This window comes from Mustela lutreola, chromosome 13, assembly GCF_030435805.1.
Source record: "Mustela lutreola isolate mMusLut2 chromosome 13, mMusLut2.pri, whole genome shotgun sequence".
In the NCBI taxonomy this organism is placed as follows: domain Eukaryota; kingdom Metazoa; phylum Chordata; class Mammalia; order Carnivora; family Mustelidae; genus Mustela; species Mustela lutreola.
The window spans coordinates 21,419,785-21,436,419 of NC_081302.1; the positions used below are offsets into that span (position 1 = coordinate 21,419,785).

A 16,635-nucleotide genomic window follows, 5' to 3' on the forward strand; every position below is an offset into this window, starting at 1 on the left:
TCTTTCATGCCCACTTTTTGTTGTCATCTACAGAGTGTCATGTTTATGCTCATTATACAGAATACTTTTATGCCAATATAATTTGTAAAAGTACATGCTTAGTTTCTATCTCTGTCCCAGAAACCTAAATTTGACTCTGATACTCTTTTTTTTGGATCTTAGGTTAGCAAAATGAACTTTGGTTTATCTAGAATTAAGCAAAGCTACATATTTACCTCATTCTTAGTCCTTTTGGGGACAGTACCACCCCTTTTGAGAACACATGATCTAGTCCAGTAAGATTTTAAGCAAGTGGGATATTTGAAAAGTACTTGATGCAGAGTACAATGTGCCTGTAGAAATAAATACCCAGATATCATGGAAAACGATGAGTTAATCTAAAGTTTTTGAAACTCCATGGGTAAAGACAACGTAGTAGAAAGTGGTGGCATACTTCGGAAACAGGAAATAACTTAGTTGAAAAGCATAGGTAACAGAGGAGCAAAATAGGAGGGAAAGTTTGAAAAAGCATTTTTACTATGTTGTGGAAGCACAGAATATTAGAGAAAGATTAATTTTTAGGCAAAGAAGCACACTTTAAAATTTTTCATCTTGAATTTATATTCTAAATCTATGGAAATGGTTCACTCATATAGGGTATCTATATCTATGTAATGATAATAATGATTTGTTCATTTTCAGAGTGTTCAGCAATTATGTGGAATAGGATATTAACAGGAGCTGCCACATAGTGAATTCCTCTTAAATTACTCCTCCTTACCAGTCTAAAATAAGCCACTGGCTGTTCAAGGATCTCAGTCAAATATGAGGTAACAAAAACACACTTCTTTCAGTGTATATGTTTATGAATAATTCCTGGCCTATCCTATTGTCTTCATCCACATCATAATAATATAATTTAATCGTAGATTTTACCCTACAATGATGAAAATTACTTGCATGTCAGTCATTTTATAATCATAAAATATTTCAGATAAAGCATCAGCAAATGATAATAAATAAAATTGATTTTTCTCAACACAGTAGCAATTATTTTTCTCATCCTCATTTTTGTAATGGCATTATGAAAGATTTTGATTTCTAGGCACATTTCCAGACTTCGTCAATCCCTAATATTAATGAACAAGTCATCCCACGTGCTTTGGTAGCGTATTCTGAAATAACATTGCGCAAAAGCTAATGACCTAGATGGTGTGTGTTTCATTTTCACTAGATAATTTTATATTTCAGAATTTCTCAAAATACAGCAGGTGTAATTAGATCCACCTGAGACAAGTTCATACCTGGGGCTAGTTGGTACCTAGTGCTGGAGGCTTAGGCTATACAAATAAGCAATGCCGGAGGCTGGACCAGCCAGGTACTTTTTACTCCACAGTGATGATGAATACAACCTATTGCAGTCAAGAGACAGAGGCTCTCTAATCATTTTTTTCCTTGGTTTAAAATACATGGGACGGATTTTGCTAAGGGACATGTAGAATGTGGGAGAGAAGCCCATGGATCTTATTCTTTTTCTTACCAGGTTTCATTACCTTCTCATAGTGGAGAGAAATTAGTTACAGAGAAGAATAAATAGGCTGGTAATGACAGAGTAACAGCAACAATTAAAATTACTCAGATGGAACAGGTGTGTGTGTGTGTGCGTGTGTGTGTGTGTGTGTGTGTGTGTGAGAGAGAGAGACAGAGAGAGAGAGATGTGCCTATAGGTACAAATTGCATTATTACACATGCCCAAATATTTTACAACTAATTACGAACCCCCAATGGAAAAAAAAAATCTAGTATCCATGAGCAATGATTTTTAATTTTTTAAATTTCTACACTTAGCGGGCGCCTGGGTGGCTCAGTGGGTTAAGCCGCTGCCTTCGGCTCAGGTCATGATCTCAGGGTCCTGGGATCGAGTCCCGCATCGGGCTCTCTGCTCAGCGGGGAGCCTGCTTCCTCCTCTCTCTCTCTCTGCCTGTGTCTATGCCTACTTGTGATCTCTCTCTGTCAAATAAATAAATAAAATCTTTAAAAAAAAAAAAAAAAATTTCTACACTTAGCAAAAATGCTTGATGCATTTTGTTTTAGCTATATGTTTCCTATTTTATAATGGAAGATTTGTTTCTTACATAATTTTACAAGAATATTTAGTGTTCATAACAAATTCTTAGCAAAGCCTGTCAGTTTGATTTAAATTGGAGTTAATGGAGCTCTGTGTTTGTTACATAAGGTAGCAATTGTTATTGCAGCAGGTTTCTGTCAAGTATTGGCCCTTTTAAATTTTGATCATTACTGTTCTACATAGTGGTCATTTAGTCAATCAGTGCCACCAATTTTACATGTTGAAAAGAAATTTTGAAATTGCTATCTTAATAATTTCAAGTCCATTGCTACTAAACCCATTAATGTAAAAGCACATATCATCAACTACAGTGAATTAATTACAGTCGATTTAGGAACTTTTTTTTTTTTTTTTTGTATTCCTTTCCCCACTCTAATTTGCCCATCATGTTTTCTTTCTTTATTATTCTCTCTGCCTTTCTTCCCTACTGACATTTATTTACCCTTCCTTACAGGATCTTCTTGTCTCTTCCGGATTCACTACTTTGCTTCTTTCCTTTTTCCTTCTCATCACCATGTAGCTATTTCTTCCTTGTTGTGCATTTCCTATGCCTCATATTTTCTTCCACTTCTCCATCACCTTCACTGAATACTCTCTTCTCTTCTTCCTCCATTCTTCATTCTTTTCTCTAGTAAAAGTGGAAGACCTAAAGTCAAGAGCAATGATTTTTAATTTTTTAAATTTCTACACTTAGCAAAAATGCTTGATGCATACAGATTGATAAATAGTGACTAATGTTTGTTCTTTCTTTTGACAGTGTGCTTTTTAAAATTTTGAATAGGAGGTTTATTTATTTATTTATTTTTAACTTATTTTTGTTTTTCTTTATTGTGTTTAGTTAGCCAGCATAGAGTACATCATTAGTTTTTGTTATAGTGTTCAATGATTCATTAGTTGTGTGTAATACCCAGTGCTTATCACAACACATGCTCTTCTTAATACTCAGCACCTGGTTACCCCACCTCTATTTCCCAGAGTCCAGAGTTTCTTATGACTTGTTTCCCTCTCCAATTTCTCCCATTCAGTTTCCCCTCCCTTCTCCTGTGGTCCTCCACACTATTCCTTATGTTCCATATATGAGTAAAACCATATAACTGACTTCTCTCTGCTAGACTTATTTCATATAGCATAATCCCCTCCAGTTCCATCCATGTCAACACAAATGTTGGGTATTTATCCTTTCTGATGGCTGAGTAATATTCCATTGATTGTATGTACTACATCTTGTTTATTTAATATCTTTTTCAGGTCAACCCTTAAGCAAGATACTAAAGATAATATAGTGAATTAGATCGATTCCTTCCCTGTAAGGAATTTACTAGCATAAAATTATAACATGGTTTTGCTAACCACAAATAAATACACCCTGTAGCATTTGACAATTGTGTGGATATATTCCAGCTGCAAAGCTTACTCATGAGAATTTTATGTCTCCTTAGTTCAATTGCTCAGCTCTTATCTAAAACTTAATTCAGAAATACTGGTTAGAAACTCGTCTTTCAGTTCTTCCTCTGCTGAAACATCAACTTCAGTACTAGTAACTGCTACCCTCTATCTGTCCCTGAATTTATACTTGCTGAGTAGGAACACCAATAATCCTGTTGGGGTTTCGTTCTATACACAGAAGACTTACTAAGATTACTATGGCTTAGGATTTATGTGCCAAATAGGAACCCTCCCCTACAAGGATACCTGAAGATGAGCTTAAGGAGAGAAAGAACAAAATATTTAGATGAAGAAAAAAAAAAAAACTAAGTAAAAGCGTGATTAGAAAATGTGCTTTAGTTTTATAGTGAAAACTAGTTGATCTCCTGTTGCAAAATATAGACAAATGTAGACCTTTGATCCATGTTTGATTTTACGTGAAATAAAAGGCAGTCCTCAACCGCGTACCGCGTTCACTTAGTTAAAAAGTAACAACATAATACAAGAACAATTGGATATGAACAATAAAATGTGTGACAAAAGTAAATTTTTAACATCTCTGTGGAGTCTATTATAGTCTATCAATTCCCTTCCCCAAATGTTTCTTAGTGTTAAGTGTAAATAAAGTAGCACAATGGACAAAGGCAATTGTTGCCAGATTGGTTTTTTTAATAGGTCTTCGGCATGACATTAAAAGAAGGGATTAATCCATATGTAAAATGCCCTGGAAAGGATTCTTATAAACTGAATCCCAACAGCTGGAGCTGTGTTCCAAAACAATAAGCTATGAGTAGGCCTGTATTAACTGAGAAGGACTGAGCAGAAAGAAATGTGCTGTGACTATGAACTTGACCCAGCCATTGGCTTATACCATGCAATGTGAAACAGTCCTAGCTGCAGGACTTAAGAACAATTTACTCATAACCCCATGATATTTAGCACAATGTATCAAATATGTTATATTTCAAGCAGTTTATAATTCAATCAAACCATCAATGATTCAATACTAAGTAAAGGAAATCACCAGCATTATGTAGAAAAAGTTATGCGGACTAAAGAGGTTGGTGACTCTGGAAATAGATGGAAATACAGACTTATGTCAGTTTACACTCAAATAACAGTGAAAGATTACCTGATCTTTTAGTGCCAAGATCTATTTAAGGTCCTAATGGCAGAGTGAAGTAGTGCAGAGGACATGTTATCCAAATAGGAATTTTGAAAAAGAGAGTAAAACAGAAACATATTTTAACAGCAACAACTATTCAGAGCATAAGTCTAAAATGAACTAACATACACAATTACAACTGTGATGATAATTTTACTAATCTGTAATATACTGGATAAGAATTACTAAAACACACCATGTGTTAATGGACTGAATTTTGCTCCTGCAAATTCACATATTGTATTCCTAACCCCAAATACCTAAGAATGTAACTGTGTTTGGAGATTAGTGTCTCTGAAGAGGCAGTTAAGTTTAAACGAAATCATTAAGAATTCAATATGACTGCTGTGCTGTGCTTACAAAAAGAGATTAGAACAAAAACATGTAAAGATAGAAGATCATGGGAAGACATAGGGAGAAGATGATTTCTACAACCAAGGCGATAGAACTTCAGAAGAAATCAGCCCTGATTGCACATTGGTTTCAGACTTCTAAATGTTCATAATCGTGGAGAAAAGAAATATCTGTTGTTCATGCCATTCAGTCTGTGGCATTTTTTAAGGAAGCCCTGATAAAGTTTATTATAAGCCAAAGAAGTGAAAGCAAGATTACTTTAAATGCAGTGATTAAATTGTTCCAATTGTGTAGAAAAGCTAAACTGTAGAAGAATAATTCTCCCTTGGACAAAATAAGTCTCTTTCATTTCCAGGAGCCTACCTTTTAACATCTCTGAAATCTGTTGTCTAGAAGTTCCCCTCTTATATGCCCCTTAGTGTGCAAGAGTATTTTTGAAATGGTTCTCCAGGTGATTGTAATATGCTCATGATGCCATTGTTTACCACATCTGCTTTAAAACAACTTTTCCAATTTAAAATGGTAATGGTAAGAATGAGAACTGGAGTCATAGCTATCCGGCCACTGGGCAGTCTACCTAAAATTCCCCATTTTTCCTGTTCTCATTCTTCTAGTTGTCATGACACATCCAAACTCTTCTACGTCATGTCTTACCTCCTTGACTGCTTTGTACATCAACATCCAGCTATAATCTATCTTTACATTTTCTGAGGTCATGTCTAAAATGTCTGACTAACTATTCAAACATTGCTTATTATTGGTTACACTTCCAATGAACTTCATCATGGACTTTATTTTTGACCTCAATAGAAGAAGTCATTCATAAAAACCAAATTTAGTTTCTTTTTAACTGAGATATTAATTTTTCAGGAAAATTACATTTGCTTGGGTTTTATTTTGGGGTCTCAAATTACATATACATATAATAACTTGGGATATTTGTGTTTATAAATATTTATGTATGATATATTATTTATATTTTTATATGTAAAAAAATAAATTATAAATGTACTATAAACATGTTGAATTTCTATTGACTTTGAAGATCTTATTTCTAATCTTTGCAGTCAGTGTGATAGAAGTAAATTTAAGACTAAGTTAAAAGCTCTAAACCACATATGGCAAAGCAAGATTTTCATTCTGCCTCAACAACTCTTTTCCTGTTTCTGCTTGACTTGGTGAAGAGTAAAAAAACATACTCCAGAAACATGATTCATTCAAGTGTTGCTGTCAGCATGGTCAACATTCTAAATGAAATGACTGTTTGGTTTTTTAAGCTGTACTTTATAGAGTATGGAAGTTGAAATAACACAGTGGGACATGGTAAAAAACTGCTGCCAGTCGTCCAAGGTGAAACAAAGATGATGATGCCCTCCAATGAAGCAGAATAATTACTGCCAATGAAGCTAGAAGAATGACCAAGATCTCAAGGACCTTAGGAAATAGGAGTGAGATCTCTGGGGGAGGGCTGAAGAGATAAAAGACGAAAGGAGAGAAAATAGAGCAAGGTGACAGAAAAACAGACTCTGAAATAGACATCAAGGCTGGGCAAATAACATTTAAATGGGAAAAAAACCCATTTTTCACAACTTTCTGGAGTCTATGCACATTAGAGACCTTTTAATATAAAAAATATTTTCTTTCAAATAATGGACTGTATATACCCTCCCATATTATACTGTTTTGGCCACAGAATTGGTGATTCATGCAAAATTGAAAACAAATTTCAGATTATATTTTTGTAATAACTGTTCTTGATGGATATTTTAATGGTCCATGTCTTTGTATGTGTGTTCTCAGCCTGAATAAATCCTTTAGCCTTACTTTTTTTATATTAATTGAGAAAATGGAACTGGCTTCCATCTCTGTAGAGGTTACAATCATATATTAAAATATAAAAAGCATTGCAATTAATGCCAGTCATTTGTGAGTTCCTGCTATTAACACAAATACAAAGAAAAAGAAATAAAGACTGAATGGCACCCCTTGAAGATAAAGAAAGTAATTTCTAAAATCATCATCCCAGTGTCAGTATTAAAATGTTCAATATAAATATTCACCATTTTATAGAATGATGATGTATTCCTGAAAAGTCATGTATATTTTTGCATCCAAAGAAATTCAACTATGTATTAAATTTATTTAGGAGAACTCTTACTTCAATTCCAAAGTGAAATATCTTGCAAGATAAGAATTCTATTTTAAAATAAATGTTAACCTGATAAATTAACATTGCTAAGGCTTAATTTTTACATACTAAATCTGCCTTGAAGAGAAAAAAAAAAGGGGGGGTAGCTGGTCTTAGTTGGTTAAGCATCTAACGTGATCTAAGGGTCCTGGGATCAAGGTCTGAGTCTGCCTTTCTGAGTCTGCTTCTGTCTCTTCCTCTGCCTGTCCCCCGACCCTTCATGCATGTGCATGTGCTCTCACTGTCCTTCAAATTAATACAATCTTTTAAAAATCAAAAATTAAAGAAGATAAAAAGAGAAAAAAGCCCTTCAAGTCCTAGACAAGATGAATTGATATATTTCTCAGTATTCTTTATGCTAAGTACAGCTAAAACATGACACCAACTTAAGACTCTAAAAAGTGGAGACAGGAAGGTGGACCAGCTAGGGACTTTGCAGTTGAAGAACAATATGGCAGAGAGTTCACTGGCTTTCCTTTTTGCCTCATTTATCCTGGACTGGGCGCTGGAGAAACCTACAACCTACACCAAAAAATCATACTGTAAAAAAAAAAAAAAAAAAAAAAAAGAGAGAGAGAGAGAGAAGATAAAAAGCCCCAAGAAAAGATCTTTCTCTCCAGCAGAAGGACTGGGAAGGAAGCAGTCTAGCATAACAGAAAATTAGATAATCATTTTTTTTTTTAATCCAGCCAAACACATGGGAAAAACTTATGGCTCTGCTATACACACATCAACACAGGCTATGTAGGAAGCAAACTTTTCACCATTGCCTGGCTGTAATAAAAACCCCCTCTCCTTCCCCACTGGAGTAGCACAAGAAGAGGCCTGATGAAAGCCAAAACTTTCACTACCATCCAGCAGTACAGACTTAGCCCTACATATCTCCATTGCCACCCTCAATCCTCTATTCCTTACGCAAAGGCGTAGGGGTGGTCTGGACTTCTACAATGATCTAGTGGTAATGAGGTGCCTCTTCTGCTTCCCTCTGAGATGGTGTCCTAGGAGGCTAAAGGAGAAGACAGGACTGGTATCCCTTCAGTGGATGAAGAGTACATGGGACCCCTGTGTACTATTTTTGCAACTCCCTTTGGATGTATAATTACATAAAAATAAAAAGTTTCAGAAAGGAAAAATGCATTCATCAAAAATTTTAATGGTTGCTCCAACGTGATTTTCAATACACTTCTTCACTTTTTAAATTGAAATGAAATTAAATGAAATGAAATAAAGTGCAGAAAATATGTTCAAAATTGCAAGGTCCCTAATTCTGTTAGCTGCTTCATCACACACATTAATCTCTCCCCTTTTAAGAGACCACATTAAATGAATTTCAAAGGAACACTGAAGATCTAAACCAACCACATTTGCATAAATAGGACAACCAGTAGAGGGGAGATAACAATACATTCCTTGACAATAAAAAGCAGCTGGAAAAAACATAACTGGTAATTCAGGGAAGAGTCATCCTGACTCTTTTCTGGTCATTGTAACATCTGAGAAGGAGTCCGTTCTGTTTGTCCGACACCCAAAAATCTCAGGTTTCAAAAATTCTGAGACAGATATTTGGAAAAAGGATAGTTTGGAAAGTTTGGAACTATCCTTGAAAACATAGAAACATTTTAGAATAATAATAAAGACATACAATGTGAAGAGAATGAGAGGGTTGTGAGTAAGTAAGGATTTAAGGGTAGAACAAAAACGAAATGGCAAAATTGGAGCAAAACGTTGCTTAAAAATACCACTTTATTTATTCACAAATATGTATTGAGAACAAAAAAGACAAAATGGCTGATCTCAAGAGTGCTTCTTTAAAGAAGGGAAGAAAATAATAACAAAAATTCGTTTGTAATTTTCAGTTAAGTTACCTGAAAAATATGGGACATATTTTTCCTTTCAGTTCTATGAGTATTTGTTTCATATTTGTTGAAACTCTACTATTAGGTACATACACATTTAGGATTGGTGTGCTTTCTTGATGAATTTTCTGCTTTTACATCTTGGAATGTCTCTCTTCCTCCTTAGAAAGAGTCCTCCTACCACTACTTCAGATTGCTTTTTCTTCGTCTTACCATGATGTATCATTTTTTTCCCTAATACTTTGCTTCACATGTCCAAAACAGCCTTGCTTTATTTGATTCTAATTTAGCCCCACTACTAAAATATGATGCTTCTGATAATCTTTCCTAGTGCCTTGTGTATTATAAGGTCTTTCCAACCTAGCTGATGGAAACATAAAACTATTTTCAGCCCTGTGGAAACTCAAGGAATTGTTAGCGCACCGGGGAGTTCCTTGTCTTGGGGAGTTTCTGCTCACAAGGGTACAGATCATTTCCCAGCCAGACAGAAGGGTATTCCTTAGTATTCCTGCAGCTCTTTTTCTGTACGCAGCTTTCACTTCTCAGATACTCTGCCCATCAAATTGTAGCTACCTTTGCCTTTCTGAACTTAATGTCATTATCTCCTCAGTTCAGCAAGACTGTAGGGTTCTTTCTAGATGTTGCAGCCTGGCAACTGCCTACCAGCAGTAAACTGGAGTGTCTTACAATGTTTAAGACACATCTGAGAATAACTGAGAAGTAGGAAAAGTAGAGGAATGTTAGAGGGTTGTATAAATGAGCCATTATGTTACATAATGGGTAGCCCAGTAATGATATTAGTACAGGAAGTATTGAAAATAGTTTGAATGGAGTCTTATTTGCATAAGTTAAATGAGTCAGCTTCTTGAGAATTACTACTAATAAGGCTATTTAAAATGTTATATCAATCCCCCAAACCGAGTTTCTTCGACGGCTGACTCTTTTAGTCAATTGCTAGGTTATCATTTGCTTTTCTTCCATTACAGCTTTAAAAAACAGTTCTACCATTCCCAAGCTGGGAGCAAAAGAGACACCAGGGGTGTGGCCCTTTTCATATGTGAGATGATTTGCACTAGAAGAGGAAACTCAGAGAAAAAATTTTATAACTCAGGTCGACTTACCTACTCTCACGTGCATTTTTTTCCCCTTTGAGAGAGACCTACTCTCTCAAGTTATAAACTGTTCTCATTAGCATTTAGGGAAAAAAATGACATTTGATTAAGCATATTATCCCCTTAATAATGTTGAATTTAAAAATACTTGCATAGCATTTCTCACTTACCAGGCACAGTTTTAAGTACACTACAAATAATAGTTTATTTAAGCTATACCTTTTTTCCTGTATGGAAAGAATCATTATTCTTGTTTGTGAAATGAGGAAACAGACACAGCGACTTCATGACGTGATCTTGATCACTGGGCGGGCAGGTGAGGCATCAGAATTCAAGTCCAGGCAGTCTGGCTCCAGAGTTTATAGCTGAAACATCTTCACAGGCTGGCACTGGAGCTAGGTTTGCTTTTGATGTTATACATTCTTTTCTCATTTTATTGGATCTTCTTTGAACTATTTTCTTTATTTCTCTGACTCTCTGAACATCCCTACAATTGATACGGTTGATTTTCATTATTATTGGTAGTTATGTTGTATACATTACCATGAACACTGAATTAACAAATACTGAGTCATTTCTCCTTGAAGGGAACACAGGGTAAGTTTCTGTAAGCCTCTGGTTACATTTTCATAAAACAGTCAATACATAATGTTATTTTATGTGTGTTTTTGTTTAAAAACGCTTTAACATATGTTAAGTATATGAATTCATTAACATCAAACTCACTGCCATCAGTACCATAATTTATGACTGAATGGAGCTTATCTTACCCATTTATTTTCTTCCTAAGATATCATAGCCTTTTTTGCATTTAGGAAAGATAAACAGCACTTAAGCACTGTGATTGGGTCTTTTTAAAAAGTGAAATCACCTCTGCGAAATAAGTCAAGCAGAGAAAGACAACTATCATATGATCTCCCTGATATGAGGAAGTGGTGATGCAACATGGGGGCTTAAGTGGGTAGGAGAAGAATCAATGAAACAAGATGGGATTGGGAGGGAGACAAACCATAAGTGACTCTTAATCTCACAAAACAAACTGAGGGTTGCTGGGGGGAGGGGGGTTGGGAGAAGGGGGTGGGGTTATGGACATTGGGGAGGGTATGTGCTTGGGTGAGTGCTGTGAAGTGTGTAAACCTGGTGATTCACAGACCTGTACCCCTGGGGATAAAAATATATGTTTATAAAAAATAAAAAATTATAAAAATAAAAAATAAAAAAAAGTGAAATCACCAACAAAAATACAATATTGGAAAAAAAAAAAGAAGACACTAAATAGTGAAAGGGAAACTGATTTATAGTATTAGAGCTGAAACAAGAAGGCGCAGCTTTTCCTTGCTTGACTTCAGCTGAGAATGTGTGCAACAGGTTGACTCTATGTTTGCACCACTCAACACATACCCAAAAATGATGACCATAAGTGTTCAACTACTATTGATTTTGAGGTTATGAATAAATTTTACCAAGTAGGAAAATTTACAAATATAGAAAACATGAAAAATGAGGATCAACTGATGAGAAAAATAAAGGAAAATGAAATTAGGTCTCAAATCTACAGAATATGAATATAAAAACAAAAAAATTGATGCGGTTTCATTTTGAAACTGAGAATGCACAGTAAAAATATTGAGAAGGATATATTTTATTTATGAATTTGACCAAATTAAATAAAATACTTTTCCTTTGTTTTAGTGTTTAAAAGCACTGCTCACAAGCCAGGGGTAACATCATCTAAAAGAAAGTTTTCTCTAAGAGAATAACGGATGCCTACTTTATTTTTGCAATAAGGCATTAATCTCTCCACTCAAAACTAAAAAAAGATTACATAACTTAAAAAGGATTCACAAAGGTGTAATGTATCTCCCCGAAATGATGAGACCCCATAGCTGAATAAAGAATGAGATTAGTGACGACGAGAGTATGAATCAAGGTAAACTAATAACTACTGGTCCAGTATCTAGAAATTGAAGTTAATAGCCACACAGAGCGAGTGTTACATAAGATTTTACTGACAAAATTGGTACCTGTGTTATTTTACATTCAAAAGTACTTAATTCTGTGAAACAGTTGCTGCTCAATTAGAACTCAATTATATGTTAAATGAACTAAACACCATTTCATTTGCACAAAGGAATCTTTAATAATGATTAATGGAAATTTAATCAAATACGAGTTGAGACTGCAATGTGTTCAGCAACAGAATAAGAATGAGTTATATTGGTACTAACCAGATCCATTATCTAGATCATGATGCTGCTGAGGTCAAGTTGGAGGGTTTGATCCTTATACAGCACATCAAGCAAAAAGAATATTATGCAGCGTTAACAGATGGTGTCTCATAATCCGCTCTTCACTTTATAAATGTATCGCTTTGGCTGCAATAGACAAAGTGATTATGAAGAAGGAAAATCACTCAAAGTGGCTCAAAAATATGTCAGTAGTTTTGTTTGAAAAGGCAAACAGCAACAACTGAAATGATTTATTAGGAAATAGGTTCTTGAATATTAGCGTAAGGCCCACACATCCAAAGAATTACACTTAGTAATTCTCATAAAAGGGAGAGATCTCAGATCTTTGTTCATTTTTCTTCTGCCCATATCCAGCCTCCACCCATTATCCCAAAGCTTGGATAATTATATAATATTCTGATATTAGGGAATAATAAATGGCTTATAATGTGTATATTTCGATCCAAACAGAAATACATTTTTAATTATTCAAAATATGGAGGGGTTTTGTTTTTTAAATATGTAAACACTGAGCTCAACTTGAAAAGCAAATATATGCAATATATTTTATGTACCACCTTATTGTGTTCTTTGGTATGTTTTATTCATAGTCTGTTACTTTGGTTTTGAGTTTATATTATTACCCATAATTATGCACTGTGTTATTTTCTAATACTCATGAAAAACTGAAATGTTTATAAATGTGTCCTTATCTTCTTTCTTCTAAATTAGTTTTGTCGTGCTATGGGAATCACAATCCTGTTCCCCCTATCTTTTTATTCTAATACTGACCCTCCAATTTATCTGTGTGATTATATTGAGTTCCTAGCATCCTAGCATTATTAGGGGAGCAGGAAGTGTAGTTCATTTCCCTCATTACCTGGTGTTTTATGAATACCTTTTGCTTCAGTAAAAATGTTCTGGCTATATGAATATTTGCCTTTTAGTCTTATAAACTCTACAGAGTTGAGTGAATGAAATAAATTCTTGGGGCACCTGGGTGGCTCAGTGGGGTAAAGCCTCTGCCTTTGGCTCAGGTCATGGTCCCAGATCCTGGGATCAAGTCCCACATCGGGCTCTCTGCTCAGCGGGGAACTTGCTTCCTCCTCTCTCTCTCTCTCTCTGCCTACCTGTGATTTCTATCTGTCAAATAAATTTAAAAAAAAAATCCTTAAAAAGAAAGAAATAAATTCTTTTGGATTATTAGATTGTTATAAAAATGAATGGAGGCTACCATCTATTTTTTTTTTTTTAATAAGCGTATTGAACATGCTATACCAGTGAGTGAGACAGGTATTTAAGATAATGTTTACACAAGAGCATAATGGCCCTCTGGCAATTCCACCACTATGGGGGAAAAAAATCACTGTTAAATTTAGTTTGGTATTATAAAAATCTCAGCACAGTGACATGCTTCATGTAGTGGATAAATCTAAATTTTACTTTTATGGACAAGACACAGGTACTGAATTATTAAAGTCTCAATTGAAGACACCCACTGAAAAAACTGCCTGCAATTCAATTTAACTTCCTCAAAGGAATAACAGGAGAGACCTAGTCTTTGGAAATCAGGCCTGTGTATCAAAGAATATGAGTGATGTATAGTGGACTTCAAGCTGAAGACAAATGGTATTATTAAATCCTCTGAACTATTCTTTCATTAGCAGTTCCAATTTACAAAACACTTTCCTCGGTGCTAAGTAATCTTCGCAGCTTTATATTTTACAACTGAACCTACTTATATTTTAGACTTTGAAACACTTGTGTTTTAAAAGATCTCATGACAAATAGCCCTAATCTTGCTATGTGGTAATATCTATTGGGTTTTCAACATTTAGCTTCAAATGTGTATCCAGAGGATCTAAAAGATCATGTAAATAGAGCTTATGGTATTATAGGCACTATAAATTCTCTAGAAATTATATAATTAGGAAAAGTATGCTACTGGGAATGAAAATTTATGAACTATCAGATAGGACTATTTTTAAAAGGTAGACAATAGTTTTTCTACTTTAATACTTATAAGCTAAATGTCTATAACATATTAACTCAGCTTATGTAAAATAACAAAGTATACACAACAAGTATACAATATATAAGGCATATAACTTTCCTCGGTTATAAACCGTTTGATTTAAATTCCATAAATTTTTGTTGCTCTTTCTCAGCCATCCACATCTTTTCAAAAGTACAAACATTTAGATAAATACAAGGATGTCACATATATACTATATATATTGTTTCTCCCTCCTACTCCATATGTCATAACTTTCATTCCAGAGATGGAATTCTCTTGTTTTTCCCCACTGCCCTGCATTCTCCCCTCCACCCTGGCATTAGCCAGTACACTAGAATCAGAGATAAGGAAGAACTCTATATGCCTAGTGTCCTCCACCAAATGAGAACTGTGTGTGTGTGTGTGTGTGTGTGTGTGTGTGTGTTACCCATGCCTTAGACTGGCACATTTCTGTTAATACCACATCAAAATCTATCATGTATTCAGGTATGATCTACAGTTTGTTTCTAATACACAACTCACCATATATATAAATTTACCCCAAGATAAGCTTCTCTCATTCCTTCTCTTTGCCATCTTATTTCACTTTCTTCTATTCATTCTGTTGGTGAGCCAAAGAAAAGCAGACAAAAACAAGTGAAAAAAAATTTTAAAATGTTTAAATAACGGCTGAAAAGTCAAGGTAAATGTGATTATTTAGAAAATCAAAACCAAATGGAACCCCATTTATTTTACATTTAATTAGACTTAGTATACGCTTAATCTTTCCAGTGGCTTAACATGCTGATTCCATCTGTTTCCCCAGTTTGGTATTTACTTCCAGTTATTTCCGAAACTTAACTGGCCTTCTAAATTCATAAGGCTGAGGACGTGTGAGGGAAGCACTGTGTCAGGGAAAGCTCTGTCAAATGAAGCAATGATGGCTGCCATAGATATTTTAAATAATATCTCACTAAATCAAACTGTTCTGCTTGTGGAGTAGTCAAGGACTTACTGGAGTTATCTCCCAGAAGTTACCGGTGGTGTTCTGTTAATATTACAGAAATCCTTCAGGAAGTGATGTTTTTCATCTTAATTTTCCTTCATCTTGTTCTGCCTATACAATAGCGGCAAGAACATTTGCAAAATTTCTGTTTGGAAAAGTTGGATACATATTAGAGACCCTGAAGTCTATCTTCAATGCGTTCACATACTTTTGTAGAAATCATGTTTTCGATAAGTAACAGTGTAAGGCAAATCAAGTGAGGAAGACGATGGATGCATGAGCTCATATCACTAAATTTCTAAGAAAAGATTTCATTTCTTAATGGCTCTTATGTTTAAAAGGCCCTTTTAATTTTCACTTAAGAGCATGGATAATAGAATCATGTTTGTCAGATATTTGGTTTTTGGAGGTACCAGCTTGATAAGTTTGACCTTGGGCAAATGAGTTAAAACTCTGCTTCCTGATATATGCAAACAATTCCTACAAAAACTAATGGGTATTAAGCATTTTTATTGAATTCCAGGATTCATTGAGTATCAATATTGGATAATATTATTGGATGAAATATATTTTTATTAATTTTAATTTATGCTTTATCCTTAATCCCTGTTTGCCTCCTGCTAAACACAGAGACTAAATATAGCACTTTTACAAACAACAATCCTTGAAATATTTAAACTGCAAAACCATGGTCCAAAAATCTTTATTTGCTTATGCTAAACCTTGTGATTCTAGAAATTATTATGACTGAGTTCCTCATGATTGATCTTCCAGATTACCATTTTCTGGATATTTATTAATAAGCATTTCTTTTCCATATGAAACCCTGAAATAAATTACTATATTCCAGATATAAATTTATTTAAGATGCAAAGATTAAATATTTTTCAATTTTTTAATCAGCATTATACATTATAATTGATGGCCTTTAAGATTGTTTTGAGCTCTGTCTCTTCCTTGTGATTTTTCTCTTTCAAAACCACTTTATCTTTCCTTCACTTCTTCCCTTCAGTTATTTTTATCTAAGAACAAAGTAGGCATCTAAGTTGGAGATGGGGGAGGCAGTGTTCCAGAGGAGGTACCAGAAGAGTGGGAGAGAATGCAGTAAGATGCTGTGGGGACAGATTTAGTATGGGATATAGAGCTCAACTACTGTGAGAAAGGCATCTGAGCAGTATAAGGCCTTGGGACAACATAG

General features: G+C 34.6%; 1 protein-coding gene across 1 annotated transcript in view; it reads left to right on the forward strand.

Moving 5' to 3' along the window:
- The window catches only part of LOC131813586 (uncharacterized), a 105,852-nt gene that overhangs the window by 72,401 nt on the left and 16,816 nt on the right, over positions 1-16,635 (forward strand). The window lies entirely within an intron of this gene.